This window comes from Lontra canadensis, unplaced genomic scaffold (genome assembly GCF_010015895.1).
Source record: "Lontra canadensis isolate GAN:19392208 unplaced genomic scaffold, GSC_riverotter_1.0 scaffold22, whole genome shotgun sequence".
Classification (NCBI taxonomy): domain Eukaryota; kingdom Metazoa; phylum Chordata; class Mammalia; order Carnivora; family Mustelidae; genus Lontra; species Lontra canadensis.
In genome coordinates this window covers 14,927,333-14,938,393 of record NW_022631016.1, presented here as the reverse complement: position 1 = coordinate 14,938,393, position 11,061 = coordinate 14,927,333, and the positions used below count along the sequence as shown (strand labels likewise).

At 37.4% G+C, this 11,061-nt stretch overlaps 1 pseudogene; it reads right to left on the bottom strand.

Moving 5' to 3' along the window:
- Positions 1–5,804: 5,804 nt before the first annotated feature.
- Positions 5,805–7,083, bottom strand: LOC116870307 (annotated as a pseudogene).
- Positions 7,084–11,061: the final 3,978 nt, after the last annotated feature.

The following is an 11,061-nucleotide window of genomic DNA, read 5'->3' as shown; positions in this document are numbered from 1 at the left end:
TTTTAAACTGCCAGTTTTCCAAAGTAGCTTGCATCAATTTACTTCTCCACCTGCAATATATGTGGGTTCCAAATTTTCTTCATCCATGTCAACTCTTGTTACTGTCTGTGTTAAGATTCTCTAGATTAACAGAACCAAAAGGATACAAAAGGAGATTTATAATGAGAAATTTGCTCACACAATTATAGGAGCTGAAAAACCCTACAATCTGCTCTTTGCAAGCTGGAGACAGAGGATAAGCTGTGATACAATTCAGTTTGAGTTTCAAGATCTGGAAACAAGAGGTGCTCATGATGTAAATCCCAGTCCCCGGACAGGGGGAGATAAGATGTCCTAGCTCAACAGTGAGTCAGGAACAAAAAAAAAAAAAAGAGACCAATTCCAACTTCCTCTGCTTTTTGAGCTATTCAAGCCCTCAGTGGATTGGATTATGCCCACTTATACTGGAGAGGGCAATCTACTTGACTGAAACTATTGATTCAAATACTAATTTCATCCAGATGGAGAGAAGTGGGTTGGGGGAAACTGGAAGGGGAGACAAACCATGAGAGACTGGGCTCTGAGAAATAAACTGAGGGTTTTGGAGGGGATAAGGGTGAGGGGTTGGGTGAGCCTGGTGGTCGGTATTATGGAGGGTACGATTGCATGGAGCACTGGGTGTGGTGCATAAATGAATGAATGCTGGAACACTGAAAAGAAATAAAATAAAATAAAATGGAAAAAAAAAAAAGAAAAGAAACACTTTTACAGACACAACCAGAATTTAAGTTTAACAGGATAGCTGGGCATCCCTGATCCAGTCAAGTAGATACACAAAAATAACTATAACATTCTCATTTTTATAGCCATTCTTTATTATTCCATAATTTAAGACAACAACAGATAGGTTTAGCATCAAATTTGCCATTGTGCAATAAAGATTTCCAGTTGCCTGTATTTTAACTAGCAGCAAAGGTAAGGGATTCCAATCAAAGAAAGGCCATTGTTTGGGGATCAAAAAAGAGTTATAGGAAAATATGTCATTTTTGATCATCCGTAAGGGGAAATGCCATATGCTTAGGATAAAATGGAGGGCAGGACAGCATCAAATGTACTGTGCTTGTTTGGGTCACTCTGATTCTGTTTGAATATTATCACTCCTTATGATTAATATTAGTCTAAGGAATAAAGGCAGTTCATATTTAATATTCATCAACATATTTTTAATCAGGTCATTGTTTCTTACATTATTCATGTCTACTCAAAGACTCTTGTGGGAAATTCTTCCTGAGTCTTAGTTTAAGAAAGTATAATGCTATAGGGCATGTAATTTTATTCTTATCTTATGAATATGGTGAACTGTATGAATTATAAAATTTCTGAGATAGTTGCTAGAAAGCCTAGAGCTAAGAAGGAAGATATTCAGCCGCTGACTGTGCTTACGTCTATATATATACACCTCTTAAACCCCAACTGTCTTAAACCCTTGTTTGCTCATTTTCTCTATCTAGATTTACAGATGTTATTTTATTTCATATGATAATCTTTTCCAAGGCACTTTAAAATATATTTTAGAATATATTGACATGACATAGATAAAAGTGTGATACAAAAAGTATAGATAATAATTAAATAATGAATACAAATGAAATTAAGTCTTGAAATAAACCTAGCTTTAGTCTCACTAGTCTTCTGGCATAGTTTAGAAGCTGAGGATATTTTCTCTAACTCCATTTTGCTATGTAAAACAAAGCTTCTGTTTTAGTTAGAAATTCCATGCTATTTCACATTCTAGCTTTTATCTAAATATTACTTCTATTTCACCCACCAATTTCTAGGACCTTGATTTTTGTCTTTATTGATAGTTTATTGTTTGCACATATTAAGATATGTTCACTACAACTCAAGACTCACCTGTCCAACACTAGGACTGATCTTGAATCAATCCTGAGGAATACTTAAAGGATTTTGCCCATAATTTTAATATGTCTTGATTTGTTTATGATTTTAAAAATGTTGCTATATTAGTGTTCACTATTTTCTTCAAGTTTTGCTTGATTTTGTAACTCATTTAGTTTGTGTGGAAATTGAAGGCATCTCCTTAATTCAACCCTTCTTAGTGCCCTGTCCCACACTTACTAGGCCACTCACTCTAAACTAGATTGTTTCCCATACTTTCAGCCAGACATTAGATGGTATATACAAAGCTTAATCCCAAGAGGTTCCCTACCTAGAACATCTTGTTTGTCCTGTCTGGAAATGAGTTGTTGTCTTGTGTTCATTGAGTCCTTAAAGATTTTCCCCCAAAATAGATTAGTGCTATTCGTCCCAGCTTTCCCATCTCCATAGAGCCAAGCCACTAGGTTACAAAAAACCCAAATAATTATGACACTGTCACCAACTTGTTCTCTTTCTTATGAGGAGAATGAGCAAATATGTATCTTATTCCAAGTGTATAAATTTTTGTTTTGAAACAGATAGTGTTTTCATGTAAGATGGGCAAAGAACAATCACAAGTTTTGGGAAACCTGATGTTTCATCTCAAAATTCTAGTGAAGTGGCCATCGAGTTCGAGTTACAGAAAACATCCTGATCATCTTTTTGTCATTGTTTTTGATTTTCCCATTTTTGAGGACAAAAAGATGATAAGAATTATTTTTCTGAAAATAAGACTCTTCAAAAAATAAAACTATGACAGTAATGATCTAGTCCAAGTTCTTAGCTTTCCTATAAAACATGCACATTTGTTCATGGCATCCCGGCTTCTGCAGAACCTCTGTATTACATAAGAAATTTGGAAATACTCTCACCACCAAATGTTTCCTCAATTTAGTCACTTTTAAAATTCTATATCAAACTTACTGATTTTTCAGAGAGAAAATAACATTGCCAGAGGCTTTCTTATTACTGTCACATCAGATTTGTATGTTAATACACTAATGACTAAAAATCAAGAGACCCTGTATTTTAGAGACAATAGTGAGTACTAGGAATAAAAACGCTCTTGCCCATGAAGACAGATATGCTACAAGTAGTGGATGACAATATTTCAAGACTGAGCAAATACCATGGAGAGGAGATGGATATATACAAAACCTATAATGGGAAGATCCTTTAGATAGTTTATGTATTGAAAATTCCATGACATTTTTATACTATGGATCATTACAATCATCATATTAGTCTGCTGCTATTATGGAAATCTTTTATGATTAATCATCAGAAACTATGCTAATAAATACAAGAACAGAGGATATTTTATTCAAGGTTGTGAAATATATCATAGCATGTAAATACTGGAATGACCACACACCTGAAGACAATGTCATGTCATCACCATAGTTTGTTCTGGGTGTTCCATCGTAAACATTGTCCTTTACACTTTGCACAGTATACTTTTAGTAACAAAATTAATACTTGTTGTGATATATTAAATATTAAAAAGTTGAGGACCCAGGAGTGTGCAAAATAAATCCTAAAACTGAAATAAATAATTTGTTAGTCCAGAGACCAGGTAATATTGCAAAAGCAAGCATCAGTGACCTAATTCAACCGAGGTGTATTTCTTCCTCATAACAAGCAGTCTGAGTTTGGTAACATTTTTTGTAAGTTTTTTTCTAGTAATTCAGCTGCTTCTACCATATTGTTCCTCCATCTCAAAACATGGACTTTTGGACAGCACAGGACACTGAGAACTTAGATGCTCACGTTTTCCAAAATAAATCCTCCTAAAAATTACACAGATTACTTTTATTTACAGCCTATTGGTGAGTACTGGGCAAGTGCCCCACTAAATACGAGGGGACTGAGAAATGTGGACCCCACAGGTGCACAGAAAACTGAGCGCTGAGGTGCCTGGGTGGCTTAGTAGGTTAAGCCTCTGCCTTCAGCTCAGGTCATGATCTCAGGGTCCTGGGATTAAAGCCCCACATCGGGATCTCTGCTCAGCGGGAACCTGCTTCCCCCTCTCTCTCTCTGCCTGTCTCTCTGCCTACTTGTGATCTCTGTCAAATCAATAAATAAAATCTTAAAAACAAACAAACAAAGCTGAGAGCTAGAAATATCAATGATACTCCCAGATAAAAGCCTGAGATGGTTTTCTGAGTGAGGTCTTGTTGATAATATGATACCAATTCTAAGATATTGTTATTTTTGCTATCATGTTTTTATATTTTACTTTGTGTTATAATAACAGTTTTTCTGGTCAATCCTGCCAGGGATGGAACTATTCCCTGATTGAAATATATATTAATTTCTAGGTTACTAAGTTTAGAGAAATTGATTTATTTATGCAAGAAATCATAAATTACCTATGATTGGAATAAATGCTATCTGGATGTTGGCATCTTCTGTGTAATTTCTACAGAAACCATGCTTTCTCACTGTATTTCCCAACCATTATTACACAGAGATGGGACAGAATTAAGTATATAATAAAAAGGAAGTGATGACCAAGATTCAAAACCAGTCTGAAGCAATAGTTATTTTGCTTTGCCGTATACTTTCCTCTCCTTACCCCACCACCCAAACAAAGGCTGCTAAAATCATCAATTCTGCAATTTTGTCCAAGAATCAACTACGGACTGTGTTGAGATATATACACTAATTTCCTAGCTGAAGTTCTGCTTTCCTGATCACTGGTCATTCGTTCTCTCTGAACATACAATAGAAAGAGATTTAACATTTTTAATCCCATCAAGAAACATATAACTTTCATTCTTCTTAAATTGAAACCTTTCATAGTGTTCCATAACAGGAATCTGCAGGGTTACTTAAATTGAATGAGGTTCTTCAGGAGAAAAGTCATGTTATATAATTTTTTTTTAGTTTTTATTTCTCTTATTTTTTCATGACTATAATATCAGGGTTAAATGTATTTAAGTAATCCAAGCACACAATTCCTTTTTTCTATTTAATTATGGTGTGAAGCATTTTAGGTTTAATAGTGTTTTAGGATTTAATCTTAGGATTAAGAACTTTACTTTTCAGGGGCACCTGGGTGGCTCAGTGGGTTAAAGCCTCTGCCTTCGGCTTGGGTCATGATCCCAGGGTCCTGGAATTGAGCCCCGCATCGGGCTCTCTGCTCAGCAGGGAGCTTGCTTCTGCCCTCTCTACTCTGCCTGCCTCTCTGCCTACTTGTGATCTCTGTCAGTCAAATAAATAAATAAAATCTTAAAAAAAAAAGAACTTTACTTTTCAAAAATCATTAACTATTAATTTGGAAATATCTCTATATTGTGGTGCCTGGGTAGCTCAGTTGCTTAAGTGACTGCCTTTGGTTCAGTTCATGATTCCAGGGTCCTGGAATCCAGCTCCACATCTGGCTCCTTGCTCAGCAGGGAGCCTGCTTCTCCCTCTCCCTCTGCCTGCTACTCTGACTGCTTGTACTCTCTTTTTCTCTCTTTCTCTGTCAAATGAATAAGTAAAGTCTTTAAAAAGAAAAAAAAAAAACTATATCCAAGGAAATTGTGCTTTTTAAAATTGATGCATAATCAATTTTGCTACAAAAAGCATATCATGATATACTGAACCATGCTCCAGTTTCAATTTGGAAAATAACCTTAGGGGAAAATATGGGGGGATGATATTGGCAGAGCCATCTGAAGCTTTATTTGGGAAAAGACATTTGAATTGGCTTTTAGCTGTGGGCCTGGGCAAGAAGGGATAGCCAGGGCAGTAGAATTCCTCCAAGGGTAGATTGAGCACTGAGGCTGAGCCTCTCAGGTGGGTTTCCTGTTCCCAACTCTCCCCTGCACAGCTCCTTCCCTCAGAGGCTCTATGGCATCCACAGAGGCAGGGAGGCTGAGAGAGACCACAATGACTGTTCACTTGAACAGGACATCAGACGACTGAGAAACAAGCTTCCCTTTGTGGGTGACTATCTTCCTCACAACCATAGCCCAGGAGGAGCTGACATGGGCTCAAGGAACTGGAGCCTCTGCTAGAGAGGAATCTGGACTAGAAAGAGCTCAGGTTATAGGTGAGGTTAGGGCTCATGAGATCCCCATAAGCTGAGCTCAGCCCACTGAGTAGCTGCTGGTGACTTGAGTATGGATACTCATGTTCTGCATCCCAGACTCCAACAGGCTTTCCTCCCTCTCCAGCGGCTTGGAGTAAGTAGCCGATCTCCCCATGTTCAGGACCAGTGTGATGTTCAGAAGCTCCTGGTACTGGTGCAGTTTCTCTGCAGGGTCATGCTTGGCTCGCTGCAGGGTGGCCTCTATCTCGATCAGCTTGGCATTGGCTTCATTAACACCCGTCTACCTGCACTGCTCAGCATCAGCGATGGCTGCCTCCAGGGAAGCCCCCTGGCCTTTGAGGTACTCAGCCTCATCCTGGAGTTGGCTGATGTTCTGGTTCATATAAAAATCTCTATCTTTGTGCAACAAAATTCATCCTGGTGCTTCCTAGCCAATGTCTGCAACTTCGAGTACTTGATCTGGTACTTGGTCCCAATCTCAGACCAGCTGAGGTTGGTGAGGTCCTCCTACTGGTCCTTGACCTCTGGAATGTTGCGGTCCATGTCTATGTCCGTGGACAGCACCATGGATGTGCCTGAGATCTGTGACTGCATCTCACGGATCTCCTCTTCATATACATACCTTCAGCTGAACTCATTGGTCAGCCCTTCCAGGCGGGATTCGAGTTCTACCTGGTTCGTGTAAGCTTCATCCACATCCTTCTTGATGAGGACAAATTCATTCTCCATGTATGCATGCTCTCTGATCTCCTCCTCTTCTTGACGTCCTCCACCAGCCCTTGCAAGTTGCCAAGCTCCACCTCTGGCTTCAGCTTCTCCTGGCCAGTGAAATGTGTCCAGCTGTAGCCAAAGGCTGTTGGTGGAGCTCTGGAGCATGTTGTCCATGTTGCTCTGAGCTGTTTTCTGCTGCTAAGGAGGCTGCACTTGGTTTCCAGTATTTTGTTCTGCTGTTACAGGTGCTGCAGCTTGTTGATGAAGGAGACAAAGATGTTGAGGGTCTTAATCTTCTCCTTCTCTTGGGTATGCACAGCCTGGATGTTGAGGTCCACCTCCAGCTTAAGGGGGCTCCGAAGTCTCTGGTTCACTGATATAGTTGTGATGCCCCCCCACCCCGGCCCCACCATATCTCCCAATCATGTCATGCTGGGGACCAGGATACCCCTGAAGCTGCCACTCCTGGCCATGTGGGAAAAGACTAGGGAGCTGATGTGGGTACCAGGTGTGCACCTGCACAAGCGGCTACCAAAGGTATGGGGTTGGAGGTGTGCACCGTATAGGATTTTGGGGTTTCCCTGATGGATGTGGTGAAGGCTGGAGTTGAGGCTAGTAAGCTCAGACTAACAGAGGTTCGAGAAAGAGTCAAGAAGCTGCTTCTAGGTCAACCTTGGAAACTTTAAACAATAGATATCAACATCATATGTGATTCTATTTTAATTTAGTAAAAATTAAAACCAAAATTAAAATATATTCCTTTATAATTGAATTTTACATAGTTAATTTTGGACTTGGAATAATTATATTGCACATCATTTAGCACATTCTTAAATATTTTACTGTTCTTTATTGCTTTAGGTGTTCTAGTACCACCTATAAACTTAAAAACAATAAAATCAAGTCTGATATTAATGTTCTGAAATTTTGTTCAGAGTGACCATTGATTTCTCCAATCCTTTATACTGTAACTTATCTATTTGTAAAAGTTTTCAGAGGACTTGGACTATAAAATACAACACTACATGCACCAAGATTTTTTTTTAAAGATTTTATTATTTATATGACAGACAGAGATCACAAGTGGCCAGAGAGGCAAGCAGAGAGGGCAGGGGGGAGCAGGCTCCCTGCTGAGCAGAGAGCTTGATTTGGGGCATGATCCCAGGACCCTGAGATCATGACATGAGCAGAAGGCAGAGGCTTAACCCACTGAGCCACCCAGGCGCCATGTACCAAAATTTTTAAAAGTAGTTTATGTGTGGGGTGCCTGGGTGGCTTAGTTAGTTAAAGCAACTGCCTTTGGCTCAGGTCATGATCCTAGAGTCCCAGGATTGAATCCTGCATCCAGCTCCCTGCTTGGCAGGGAGTCTGCTTCTCCTTCTAACCTCTCCCCTCTCATGCTCTCTCTCTCTCTTATTCTCCCTCTCTCTCTCTCAAATAAATAAAAAAAATCTTTATTAAAAGTAGTAGTTTATGCGTAAAACAATGGTGATGTCAGTTGCTGATTTGGCAAAACTAGTTGCTAATAAATTCATCAATCTCTTTGCAAAAGAAAAAGAAAAGCTGAATTATAAACAAATTGGTGCAATCACTAAATGTTTGTGGTAGTACCCCGTTGGAAAGGCATGTTTCCCCACAAGTCTTTGTGTCCATTTTTTATTAACACCGACTCCTCTTATGCATTTTACCAAGTGAGGAAGCATTTATTTTAATGCTAGATCTGAGAGGCAGAAATAGGAATGCAGATTAATATTAGCAATATCTACCTTCCCGAAGAAAATGAGACCTCTGTTTTAATTCCCTATGTGATAAATAATGTAAGGGCAGGCCTTCTTTGGAGATGTCTGTGTTTGTTCACATCTGTTTATAACTAGGAGCATAATATTAGTATTCATAAACCCAATTACCTCTTACTAACATGGTGAAAATGTCAATAAAGGTGACCCATTTCCATGGATCTTGGAAATATCTCTATTGAACTCAAATTTGGATAACGTCTTCTCCTTGAAAATCTGAGATTTATGCTGTAATTTTAGAAGTTTATTTAATTTTTCTTTCTGATATGCTACTATAAATCAATAATTTTAGTAATAGCATTTTTGTAAACATTATCTGAATGATATTTTGAATGATAATTATTATAGGGTGATTTTTTCAACAGAAAACAGGATTTAAAGAAAACTTGGAAATTTCCTGACTATAACTCAAATTTTATAGAATGATTTTATTTTCAGGGGATTCATTTTATATTCCATATATGATGCTCACTGAAATGTATATTAAGTTCAGCAGTGATTATTAAATGTTATGAAAATCTATAAAATTATTGAAAATTTAATGCACATATTTTCTTATACAAATATACTGATGTATAGATACAGATACAAGTATGTCTTTTTTAAATAAATATGTTTTATTTCTATGCTATTTCCTTATACTGGGTAATTTTAACATAAATATTTTGAGAATGAGAATATTTATCACAAATATTGATGAGCAAATATTTAAAAATCTTTTCCAAAAGTTAAAACCTAAAGTGTACAGCTTTATCCACAAGTTGTACCAGTTATAACAGTGGTAGGTAGTTGTTGTTAAAACCACCATAATGGATATTGAATCAAACTGTGCCAAAATGTACTATACTTAAAGTACATTGTTGGATTTAGTTTCTCATTATTTTTAGAGTTTAGTTTCACATTTGTTCATAAGTGTTACTATACTGTAATTATCTTATTTCAAACTGTTTTTTATTAGTATCTGGTATAAAAGTTTTTGCTACATTTATAAAATGTTAAGGAGCATGATTTTTCTTTTTCAACTATTTAGAATGATTTATAAAATTTCAGAATTAGTTGCACCTTAAATGGTTGATAAAACCCAGTGGCAAGATCATCTAAGCTGTATGTGTGTGTTTGATTACTAATACAATTTCTTTAATTGTAATAGGCTTATCACATTCAGGTTTTCTATTTCTTTTTTCATCTGTTTTTTAGTTTTTCTTTAATAAATATGTGTCCATTACATCCACATTTTCAAATGTTGGTGCAATTTGTTTATGTCCTCTCTCTCTCTTTTTTTAAAGATTTTATTTCTTTACTTGAGAGAGACAGAGCAAGTGGGAGAGAGAGAGCAGGAGCTGGGGTGGTAAGGGTGGGAGGTGAAGGGAGAAGAGGTAAGGGAGAAGGGGCAGAGGGAGAACAGACTCCCCATTGAGCGTAAGCCCTAACCAGAGCTCCATCCCAGGCCCCTGGAATCATGACCTGAGCCAAAGGCAGATGTTTAACCCACTGAGCCACCCAGGCACCCCTATATTCTCTTTCATTATTCCTGACTTAATTTCTGTACCTTCGTTCTCTGTCTCTGCCTCTCTCTGTTTCTGTTCTTATCTCATAAAAAGTATGCTTATCTTATAAATTCATCTCAATTTCCCGTATTAAAAAATATATAAGGATAATATTAGCTAATACATTTTTATTTTGTGGAAGGTTGTGAGACAATAGGCTAAAGAGTCAAGCAACATTTGCAAATAAAAGTGAATGCAAACCTCATATAAATTGCTAATCCAATAAACAGATGAATAGATTAGATAGATACAATTTAAAAATATAAAAAACTTGAAGTTAAGTAATGTGGTTTTAAGGTCTTTTAAATCAGAATTTTATGACAATTAGCTTAATAATGTACCTATACTAAGATGATTTTGTAGATTTTATGTGGAACTCACTCCTGTATCATAAACACTTCAGTAAAGATAAATACATTTTTTAAATAAATTCTAAATTATTATTAATCTATGGATGTTTATCTTTCCATGAATTAAGTTGGTGATACTTTCACTTAGGTAAATAGATGCTTCCACCAGCTTCTCAGTAGGAATAGAGTTTAGGACTAAGAGTAAGGACTCTATTTTACTGGAAGATCAGGATTGCACTAGAATTCCTTTGGGTCATGAAGATCATTTAACTCTTAAAGGGGAATGGCTTTGTTTTTTTTTTTAGAGTCTTTATTTTTTGTTTTCTTTTAGAGTCTTTATTTTTATATCTAGCACAAATCAGGAGGGTTGGAGAGGGTGAAAAACATGGGTTTCTGTTTAACAATCAGTTAATCATTCAAAAACATTTTGTTCCATTTTCTTCAGGTAACGATAGGCCTGAAACAAATGTAGGGTTTTTCACCAAACTACCTTTATTGCATAGTTGGAATGATTGACAGCTTAAAAAACTTTTTTCAGGGGCTCTTGGGTGGCTCAGTGGGTTAAAGCCTCTGCCTTCGGCTCAGGTCATGATTCCAGGGTCCTGGGCCCCGCATCAGACTCTCTGCTCGGAGGGGAGACTGCTTCCCCACCGCCTCTGCCTGCCTCTCAGCCTACTTGCGATCTCTGTCTGTCAAAT